This window comes from Otolemur garnettii, unplaced genomic scaffold (assembly GCF_000181295.1).
Source record: "Otolemur garnettii isolate 467f Iridium unplaced genomic scaffold, OtoGar3 scaffold00118, whole genome shotgun sequence".
NCBI lineage: Eukaryota > Metazoa > Chordata > Mammalia > Primates > Galagidae > Otolemur > Otolemur garnettii.
Window position 1 is genome coordinate 4,556,694 of NW_003852513.1, and position 10,771 is coordinate 4,567,464.

Sequence of the window (10,771 nt, forward strand, 5' to 3'; positions counted from 1 at the left end):
AACCTCAGACTCTTGGGCTTAAGCCATTCTCCTGCCTCAGCCTCCCAAGTATCTGGGTCTACAAGTGCCCACCACAGTGCTCAGCTATTTTTGTTGTTGTTGTTATTATTGTCATTGTTGTTTAGCAGGCCTTGGCTGGATTTGAACCCACCAACCCTGGTGCATGTGGCTGGTGCCCTAACCACTGAGCAATGGACACTAAGCAGGATTTAATTCTTTTAATGTATCCAACTAATGAGTGACAATAAGTACACAATACAGAACACTGTATTACTGTCATTACATATATTCCCAGTAGGAAGCTTAAAAAGACAACATGTCCAAAGTAACTGTAATAACTTTTTGAAAGATAAATGGTATAAAAAGATATGGATGGAAACAACAAAGAATTAAAAAGTGGAGTCAAGGGAATAGAGTTAAAGGATAGAATTATATTATATTTTATTGCCATTCTTGAAGTTATTCAGTCTTCTGAACAGGCCAAATAGGTGAGTGGACTAGGATGTGATGAGAACCCTTCCTCTGCATCTATCAGACCCTTAATGTAGAATTCACTCTCTGCATTCCCTCCAGCAATGTGGTATTGTTTGACCTGCTTTATTCCCAGATAGGAACAGTTCCGGTGCTTCCCATTTGGCACTGGAAGTATGTAAGTTCTCACTCAAGTCTTCCTTTTAATTCTCTCTAGGTTATAATTGATTCAATGGGGCCCACACACATGTAAGTCCACCTTACATAGTAATTCATCTACTCACAGAAGAAGAAAGGTCATACATTTCTTTTTTCATTTTTTCCAGTAACATTAGTAATAGCTGGTCTATCTCATATCTGTTAGGTTGCAAAAAATTTTCACAAGTATTATATGCACTGCTTCAATATTCTTAGTTCTTAGAAGTGGTTGATTAGTGGTTATGCACTGGTGATATTTTGCTTATCTCTATGAGTGAGTTACTTTCTAGTGGGAAGAGAGTTATCAGTATCATTACATTCAATTGGATTAGAGAGCCAATTCCAGAAGCCACAGAATTAATTCACAAAACTCATCCATAAGTAATGTTGTTCCTCTAGACTACACTCTTGGTACCAAACCTATATTTTTCAGGGCTTCTACAGAGAAACAGAGCCAACAGGATATACACAAATACCCACACATAAAGAAATTTGTTATTAAGAAATGATTCCAGTCTAAAATCCAGGAAAGACTCTAGTCTGAATCCAAAGTCCAGAAAAAAACTGATTTCTCACCTCTGAGCAGTTAGGTGAGAGGAGTTCCCTCTCACTCAGTCTTCCACTCAGTTGCCTCTTGGTTATAATTGATTCAATGGGGCCCACACACATTAGGGCAGACAATCTGCTTTACTCAGTCTACTGACTCAAATGTTAATCTCAAACAAAACCACTTCCACAGACACTCAAAATAGTGTATGGCCAAATAGCTGGGCATCCTGTAGCCCAGTCAAACTATTGCATAAAATTAACCATCACACCTTGGCCTTACAAATAGATGTGCTTCTAGCTTGGCCTTAGAAATAGACGTGCTTCTAAACTGCTAATATTCAGTGAGGGTTAGATTTGCTGCAGAGTTAATCTGTAATTTGGGCAAGCAATACTGTAAGGTTGCAGTATATACTAGATTAATAAATTAGAGAAAAGGCCATCTCCTTTTCCATTTGATCTGAATATAATATGCAATATACAGCTAAAAATACCTCTTTGTTTCTTGAAAAATCTAGTGCCACAGTTTTTTAGATTCTGACCTTGATCTTACCTCTACTGCCTTGACGGCATCAACCTGTATTTGGTGATCTACAGATGGCCAGGGTATCTCAGTGTGCTCTCTAGTCCCTTGCTTGTTTGTGCATTATTTGATGGGATACTTCTGAGGTAGCAAATTTTAACTGAAGAAGTTTTCATTCGCAAGTTCCAATGATGATGGCTTTGGTTTTATCTAGAATTCCTTGATTCCAATTGACTTGTGACCCTAATCTTATTTCATCTAATTGTGAAGTGTTATGTCTGTGACAATCTGTAAAGTGTCAAAATCTCTTATTGCCTTCCAGAGTGTGCCTTTCCACAGTGCTGTTACACTGTCATTAGGGATGTCTTGAGGGTTGGTTAAAAAATGTTTTGAAGTTTATCCACTTTTTCAGTTGAATGCACATGGCTGAATAGTACTTCAGTATTAGAGTGCTGTTTGCTTGATCAATATGAAGTTATTCTCAAATGGGTCACTATTTATTATAGATAAATGGTGACACAAATTTTTATCAAAATTTAAATGGCAATAAATTATCCTCCTTAAATTTGGAGTAGCTCCATGGTAGCATGCAATAATGATGAATAAATTCAAAGCCAAAAACAGTTTAAAGTTAACATTTTATAATTTATATCTGGCAGAATTCAGTACATACATAATTTCAGAGCACTTGTGAAGAATTATAAAGAAGTAATTTGATAATACAGATTACAAAGATTTGAACTCCACATAATTTATTCTAAGAATTCTATTACTTTTTACCCTCATGAAATATCAGAAATTTTAACAAATTATATGTACAGAGATAATCATCATACCATTATATATAAAGACAGAAGTGGAGGGCGGTGCCTGTGGCTCAAAGGAATGGGGCGCTGGCCCCATATGCTGGAGATGGTGGGTTCAAAACCCAGTCCTGGCCAAAAACTGCAAAAAAAAAAAAAAAAAAGACAGAAGTGGAAAATAATTCTAATTATAAAATATTTAAATAAAATTTGGCATTTTACTGTGATGAATATTATAAGTCAGTTACACATTATTTCTAAAACATTAGCAACTGAAATAGTTATACATATTATATATATAATATGTAATATATAATATAATACATGTGACTATGTATGTGTGTTTGAGTCTGCAAGAAAATATAATAAAATATCAACAACATAATAAAATACCAACAACTATCTTTGATAGTACAATTATAGGTTCCTTTTCTTTTCTTTCTTTTATTCTTGTATTTTTCCTGTTTTCTGCAATGTAATTAGGGAAAATCCATAGTGGTTTTAGAAAACAAAGCATGGAAATGTGTTAGTTGGTCATTCTGCACTATTACGAGTAAACAAAGGATTTTCAGTCTCATTGACAGGTAGATTGATGTACTTAGAAAGATCCCCCGAGTTTTACTAGCTTACAGACAAGTCTTATTATGATATTCTGACAAACTATAAAGATATCTTCTCTTAGGTGAATTTTAGGAATTTAAAAATGGAAAGAGCAAATATTTATCACTTTGAAGGTCCCATGATAATTAAGCAATACTCCTAGTGATTGAATCAACCTACTCCTGATATATCTTCTGAATTTGAATGGCACCTGTACCAGAATAACAAAAAAGAAAATAAACAAACATATGCCATTTATTGAATCAATAAAGAGCACACAGAGGAAATTACCATTCTCCATTAAGTATCAGATATATAACAAAAGCAGGTTTGATAACAATTTCTATAAAGATTTAAATTTTATAAAATATCTAAAAACTGAAGACAGTATTATGACAAATTTATTCTAGTCACATCTGCTTTAGGGAAATTTTACTCTTTATAAAATACCAATACGTGCTTAGAAATGTTTATTAACATCACAGGGCAGGCAATTCTTTCATTTAGCCTTTGTGTGTAAAATATGGAAGTACTGCATTTCATTACTTTTATGACTTAATCGTTTCTAGGGTTCTATTGTGTCCTTGTCTTGTTTTAACCTCATTATTGTTTGTCAGATTTTCACTCCTGTGAATTTCTCAGGGAACCTGGAAGCGTAATTAACACCAGAAAGGAGGGAAGTTCTGATGCTGGAGAAGTCTTTAGTCTGTGTTCCTCAGGAAACCTATCAAAATCGAACCAGTTCTCCCAGCACCATTTGTTAAATAAGGATTCTTTTCCTCAGTGCATGTTTTTGTTAGATTTATCAAAGTTGAAATGACCTTACGTAACTGGGTTCATCTCTAGATTCTCTATTCTGTTCCATAGATTTATGTCTCTATTTTTGTGCCAGTACCATGCTGTTTTGATCACTATAGATTTGTAGTTTAACCTGAAGTCTGGTAATGTGATGCTTCCAGATTTGTTTTTATTTCTAAGAATTGTATTGGCTATTCAGGTTTTTATTTCTGCTTCCATATGAAACTAAGTACTATTTTTTCGAGTTCTTTAAAGTATGACATTGGTGCTTTGATCGGGATTGCATTAAATCTATAGATTGATTTAGATAGTATGGACATTTTAACAGTATTGATTCTTCCCAACCACAAACATGGTATATTCTTCCATTTGTTAACATCTGTATATTTATTGCAGCCCAATTCACAATAGCCAAATTATGGAAGCAACTTAAATGTCCATCAACCCATGAATGGATAAAGAAATTGTGATATATGTATACCATGGAATACTATTTAGCCATAACAAGATGGAGACTTTACATATTATATGTTTACTTGGATGGAGTTGAAACACATTCTCCTTAGTAAAGTATCTCAAGAACAGGGAAAAAAGTATTCAATTATTCAATGTACTAAATACTAATGTGAAACAAATATATAGACATTAACACACTCATAAGAATGATAAAACACAAATGTAGTCTAGCAGGGGTGGAGGAGGGCATTTAGTGAGATCTCACCTAATGTGCTCAATGCCAGAGTGTTCAGCAGACCCCTGAGTGAGGGGCTCCCCTACAACTTGAAGTGAGAACAATATAACTTAAAAGTTTGTCACAATAATTTTGAGTTTATTTTGGTTCATTAGTCAACAGAACTTCAGTGTCACTGACGCCAAATTAACAGAAAATATTCAATTTTTCTGATAAACAATTTTTTATGATACAGATTTCTGAAGTTTCTAAATTATTTAATTGAAGCAATGTATAGTCTAAATAAATCCAATTTAATGAATACAAAATCAATATGTTAAATAATATTGTGAGATTATTATCAGTTGATGTGGACCAGATAAAACCTGGGGATAAAACCTGCCTGCTAAGGGACCTAGTGTCTGCTCAGTGGCCTTCATTTTCCAGATCATGCTCACACTATTCCATACAATGGCTGATTTTGTCTTCCATCCTATTTGTCAGATATTGTTGCAGAATTAGCAAAAGAATTTTGCTGCAGCAGGATGGCTTGTGTCAAAATCACATGATGCATACTGGTCTCATATGCATTATAAATATTCTCTTGAATTTATCTGTGTGTTTATAACATTAATATGCCCACAATTATTTAGAACCAAATTGTATTTGATACTGCGTTCATCTATTTTCAAAGACCTTCCTAACTATTGTCGGGGGACAAGGCACCAAATGGGTGCTGCCAGTGGATACCATAGTGCTGCTGAGAAGCGGGAGGGCTGTGAAAAGGTTGGCACTGTGCAGGGTGATGGAGGTAAGGGTGACACTCACCAGCATAGGTCAGCTGATAAAAAGTGGCTGCTATTTTATGACAAGTTGGCATATGCAGAGAGAGCTATGCCTGAGAGCTAGGTCCTGATGGGACAGATGAACAGGTGGGCAGGCAAGATCCTGGTCAGAAGTCACAATTGGACGAGTACAGAGAGCAACCTTATTACACCTAAATTGCATTCGTCACTATGCACTGAAAAATTTCTGAGTGAAAAGCATAGTAGACTGAGTATATATAATGTTGAATATTTCAGGAAAAAAATAGTTGCTATTAAAAGCAGTGTTGACTCTCACTTTAAAGAAAGCATCTAAGTTGAAGCAGTTGGGTTGACTATACCAAAATGGGTCACAAGGAATGGCATCATAAATGAGCATTAGAGTAGCTAGCTATGAAACAAGCAATTAAGTTTCTATATAATTATATTAAGATAATTAATTATTGTAAACAAGGCAAAAATTCTGTAAAAGATTAGAATTATGGATCACAAATCATCATATTTGTGTTTATAGGAGAAACATAGTAGAGTGAGTTTAACTGGGCTCCTTCAAAGCTGTTACCTCATCATGCATAATTTTATGGTCATTATCTGTCCAGTTTAACTCATAGTTGTCAGATACAAATTAGAGAAGGCACATGCCAGGAATGTGAAGCTCCAAAAATTCTCCTTACAGATGTACACAGGAAGGTGATCATCCAAATTACTATAAATTCACTTGTCACCAAATAACCTGGAAAGGCATTCATAGTGTGAAACAAAGGTCGCAGAATCATTACACATTAGTGAATTTAATGCAGAGAGAGGGGTTCACTGAAGCACTGTTGGTAGAACTGCAAACAAGTTCAGCCTTTTTGGAAAGGAGTAAGGAAAATCCTCAAAGAACTAACACAACTAAAAGTAGACCTCCCATTTGACCCCTAAATCCCATTACTAGGTTTGCACCCAGAAGAAAAAAAATCAGTTCACAATAAGGACATATGCACTTGAATATTTATAGCAGCTCAATTCGCAGTCATAATGATGTGGGAACAACACTGTTTAATACATGGTGGTGTATGTGTAACATGGAATAATCTTCAGCCATAAAAAAAGATGTAGCTATTACATCTATTGTATTTCCATGGATGGATTTGGAGAACATTCTACTAAGTCAAGTATCTCAAGAATGGATAAGAAAGCATCCCATGTACTCACTTGAAAATAATAGATCAACAAATATAGGCCCACATGAAAGAAAAACACAGTTAAATTCAAGAAGTGGGGGGAGGGAGCTTGGTTAATTTCCACCTATCGGGTACAATGTAGGGGCATATGGCACATCCCAGAAGAAGGACTCAACCACAACTCAGGCTTTGGACTTTACTTTATAAATGCAAATAATGTAACCTAATTGTATGACCCTCATATTAACTCATTACACATATATGTATATACACATACATATATATCATAATCACACATATCATAATATATGTGTGTGTAAATATATATGTACATATATTAAACAAAAGCATCCAGCTCAGGTGTTGGCCCATGTTAGAGATTTAAATGTTATTTGTATTCCATCTCATCCCTTGTTATAGACTGAATTATGTTCCCCAAAATTCGTATGTTGAAGCCATAATCCCCATGTAACTGTATGTGACAATATGGTCCATGAGGAAAGGATAACAGGTAATGAGACTCATAAGGGTGGGCCCTAGTCCCACAGGTGGAGTGTGCTTCTCGGAAGAAGAAACACCTGATCACTCATTCTTTCTTTGCTGGGTGAGGGCACAGCAAGAAAGTGGTCATCCGAAAACCAAGAAGATGGCCCTCATCAGACACTGAATTGGCAGAAACATCGATCTTTGCCCTTTCAGCAACAAACTGTGAGAAAATCAGTATGTGTTGAGGGGCCCAGCCTAAGATGTTTGTTATGGTAGTCTGAGCAGACTGAAGTGTTCCTCTCTCTATCTATGTGGAATATAGAATTTGGTAGTTTTGACATAGGAAGGGGAAATTATTTGTGTTTTGCTTAAATAATTAATTACTTATTTAATTTGAGAGATTTACAGGCTACTTCAAAATTGTGTTGGCTGCCACTGCCTCTTTCTACTTGAGTGTAGCAGATGAATCACTTGCTACCTTGCTTTTCATTTCTTTGTTTTTAAATTTATTTTAGTACTACCTTTAGCTTAATTATCTTTTCTTGAATTTTGTCCCAGTATTAAGGGGATAAGATTGTCAAATTTGGTTATAGGTGCGCCCTTCACCCAACCAGTGCTCACTGGACCCATTAGGTGGGTGTTTGCTCCTTCCTTTCTGCCCCTTCCCTTCCAGTTTATTTCCACCAGGTTTTACCTTCCCTCTGTACACATGTGTGCTTTTTAGTTAGTCCTAATGTAATAGTGCCTGAGGGTTTTTTTTATTATTATTCTTGATATACTTCACTTAGAATGGGCTCCATTTCCTTCCATAATATTATAAAAGGTATTAATTCATCATTTTATGACTAAGTAGTACTCCACCGTTCCACTGTATGACTATACCACATTTTCTTAATCCACTCATGAATTGATGGACACTTTGGTTGATTCCACATCTTTGCAAATTGTGAATTATGCGGGAATAAGCATTTAAGTACATGTGTCTTTTTGATAAAAAATCTTTTCATTTGCGAAGATACCTAATAGTTGCACTGTTGGATGAAATGGTAATTTTACTTTCAGTTCATTGAGGCATCTTTATAAGGTTTTCTATAGTGTTGTAGTAATTTATCAATTACAGGAGACTCTTTAAGGTTTTCTAGATATAAAATCATATCATCAATGAAAAGTGATCATTTGACCTTCTCTTTCTCAATTTGCATACCCTTTATTTCTTTCTCTTGCCAAATTGCTATGGCTGGACTTCTGGCATTATATGGAATAGAAGTGATGACAGGGAGCATCTTGCCTTGTTCCAATTTTCAGCAGGAATGCTTCTAACTTTTCCTTATTCAATCGGATGTTGGTTATGCGTTTGTCATATGGATTCTAGAATTCTGAGATATATTCCTGCTGCTCCTAGTTTATTAAGGATTTTTGTCATAAAAGGGTGCTGGATTTCCTCAAATGTTTTATTTTTCCTGCATCTATTGAGATAATCATACAGCCTTGTTTTTTATTTTGTTTATGTAGTGAATCACATTTATGGATTTATATATGTTGAACTATCCTTGTATCACTGGGATGAAGCCCACTTGGTTCTGGTGAATTTTTTTAATATGCTGCTGACTTTGGTTTGCTAGGATTTTATTGAGTGCTTTTGCATCTGTGTTTATGGGGGTGGGATGTTTGTCTGTAGTTTTCTTTTATTGTTGTGGTGTCCTTTTCAGGCTTTGGTCTTAAGGTGATCCTGGCCTCATAGAATAAGTTGGGAGGATTCCCTCAATCTTAATCATTTGGAATAACTTCTATATTGTGGGTATCAGATCTTCTTTGTAAGTCTGATTGAATTTGGCTATGAATCCATTTGGCCCAAAGATTTTTTTGTTGTTGATTTTGGGAAGTCTTTCATTACTATTTTGATCTCATAGTTTTTTATTGGTCTATTCAGCAATTCTGTTTCTTCCTTACTGAGTCTTGAGAGGTCATGTGCTCAGAAACTTTTCTAATTCTTCCATTTTGTCCAGTTCATACACTTAGTATTTAGTATCAACTCTAATGTCACTTTTTCATTATTGATTGAGTTAATTTGGGTCCTTTCTGTTCTGTTTTGTTTAAGCTAGTGAGAGATCTGTCAATTTTGTTTATCTTTTCAATAATTAATTTTTGTTTTGTTAACCCTTTGGGGCTTTTTGTTTTCCAGTTTGTTTAGTTCTGCTCTGACTGTTACTATTTCTTTTCTTCCACTGCATTTGGGTTTGGTTTGTTCTTTCTTTTCTATTTTCTTAAAGTGTGATATTATGTCTTTATTGTAATTTTTCTGCATTTTTGATGGCTATGAATTTTCCCCTGTGGTATGAATTTGCTGTTCCCATAAATTTTGATTGTTTGTGTCCCATTTGTCATTCAATTTAAAGAGTTTTTTTTTATTTCCATCTTAATTTCCTTCTTGACTCAAAAGTTCCTCAGCAGCTGGTTGTTTAATTTCCATGACACTGTGTATGTTTGAGTATTGCTCTTGTGATTGATTTCCAGTTTCATTACACTTTAGTCTGAGAAGGTACATAGTAGGATTTCAGTTTTTCTGATTTGTTGAGACCTGCCTGTCGAGGTCGAAGATGTGATTGATCTTGGAGAACCTTCCATGTGCTGCTGAGAAGAATGTGTATTCTATAGTTTGGGGTAGAATTTTCTGTAAATTCCTGTGAGGTCCATTTGTTTTAGAGTTTCATTTAAGTTTATTATTTCTTTATTTTCTACTTTGATGATTTGTTGAGCTCTAGCAGCAGGATGTTGGGGTCCTCACCAATCACAATTTATTCTTTGCTTGGCTTTACTAACATTGGCTATATATTTCTGGGAGTATACTCCTGTGTTGAGTGGCTATGTGGTTAGGATTGTTCTGTTTTCATGTTGAATACTCCCTTTACCATTACATGATAGCCCTCTTTGTCTTTCTTTGACTTCATTGGCTTAGGCCAATTCTATCTGACTTGAGAAAGGCTATATTCACTCTGTTTTGATTTCAGCTTATGTGGAATATTATTTTTCTACTTTTCACAGTGCATCTGTGTGCATCTTTGTGGTTTGGATGTGTTTCCTCAAGACAGCAGATGCTTTTTCATTCGTTCAGCCTGCCTATGTCTTTTGAGAGGAACATTCAATCCGCTAATGTAAACGGATAGCATTGCTACTTGGGATGTCAGTGCATGCATTGTGTTGGGTAATCCCTTATTGCTTTGTTTTACCACTTGTTCTATTGTTTTCTAAAAGTGTGTATTTTTTTTTATGGGGGGGTTAGGTGATTTTACACTGGTGGGTATCTGTTATGCTTATTTATTAAGTCCAACTTTATGTTTCAAGTATTTATCCCAGCTCACAAACTCTTGAATAATACATATTCCTACTTCAGTGAGGAGACATAGATTCATTTATTCTAACTGCTAAACCATAAGAATTCTCTTTAACTTTGTATTTTATGAATAATACGTTTTATATTGGCAATCTACATAGAGTTACTGGCTTCCAAATGTCATCCAGATGTCTATTGTGACTAACAGGAACATCTCCATTAACTAATTAATCACACAGACATGCTAAGTGGCATATGTGTGTTAGGTCCCCTCGTGGGTACTAAGATCACAGGAGATACTCCCCATCTTCTTCACCCTTCATGTCACCATAGATTAATAGTTGAAGTGGAGCAT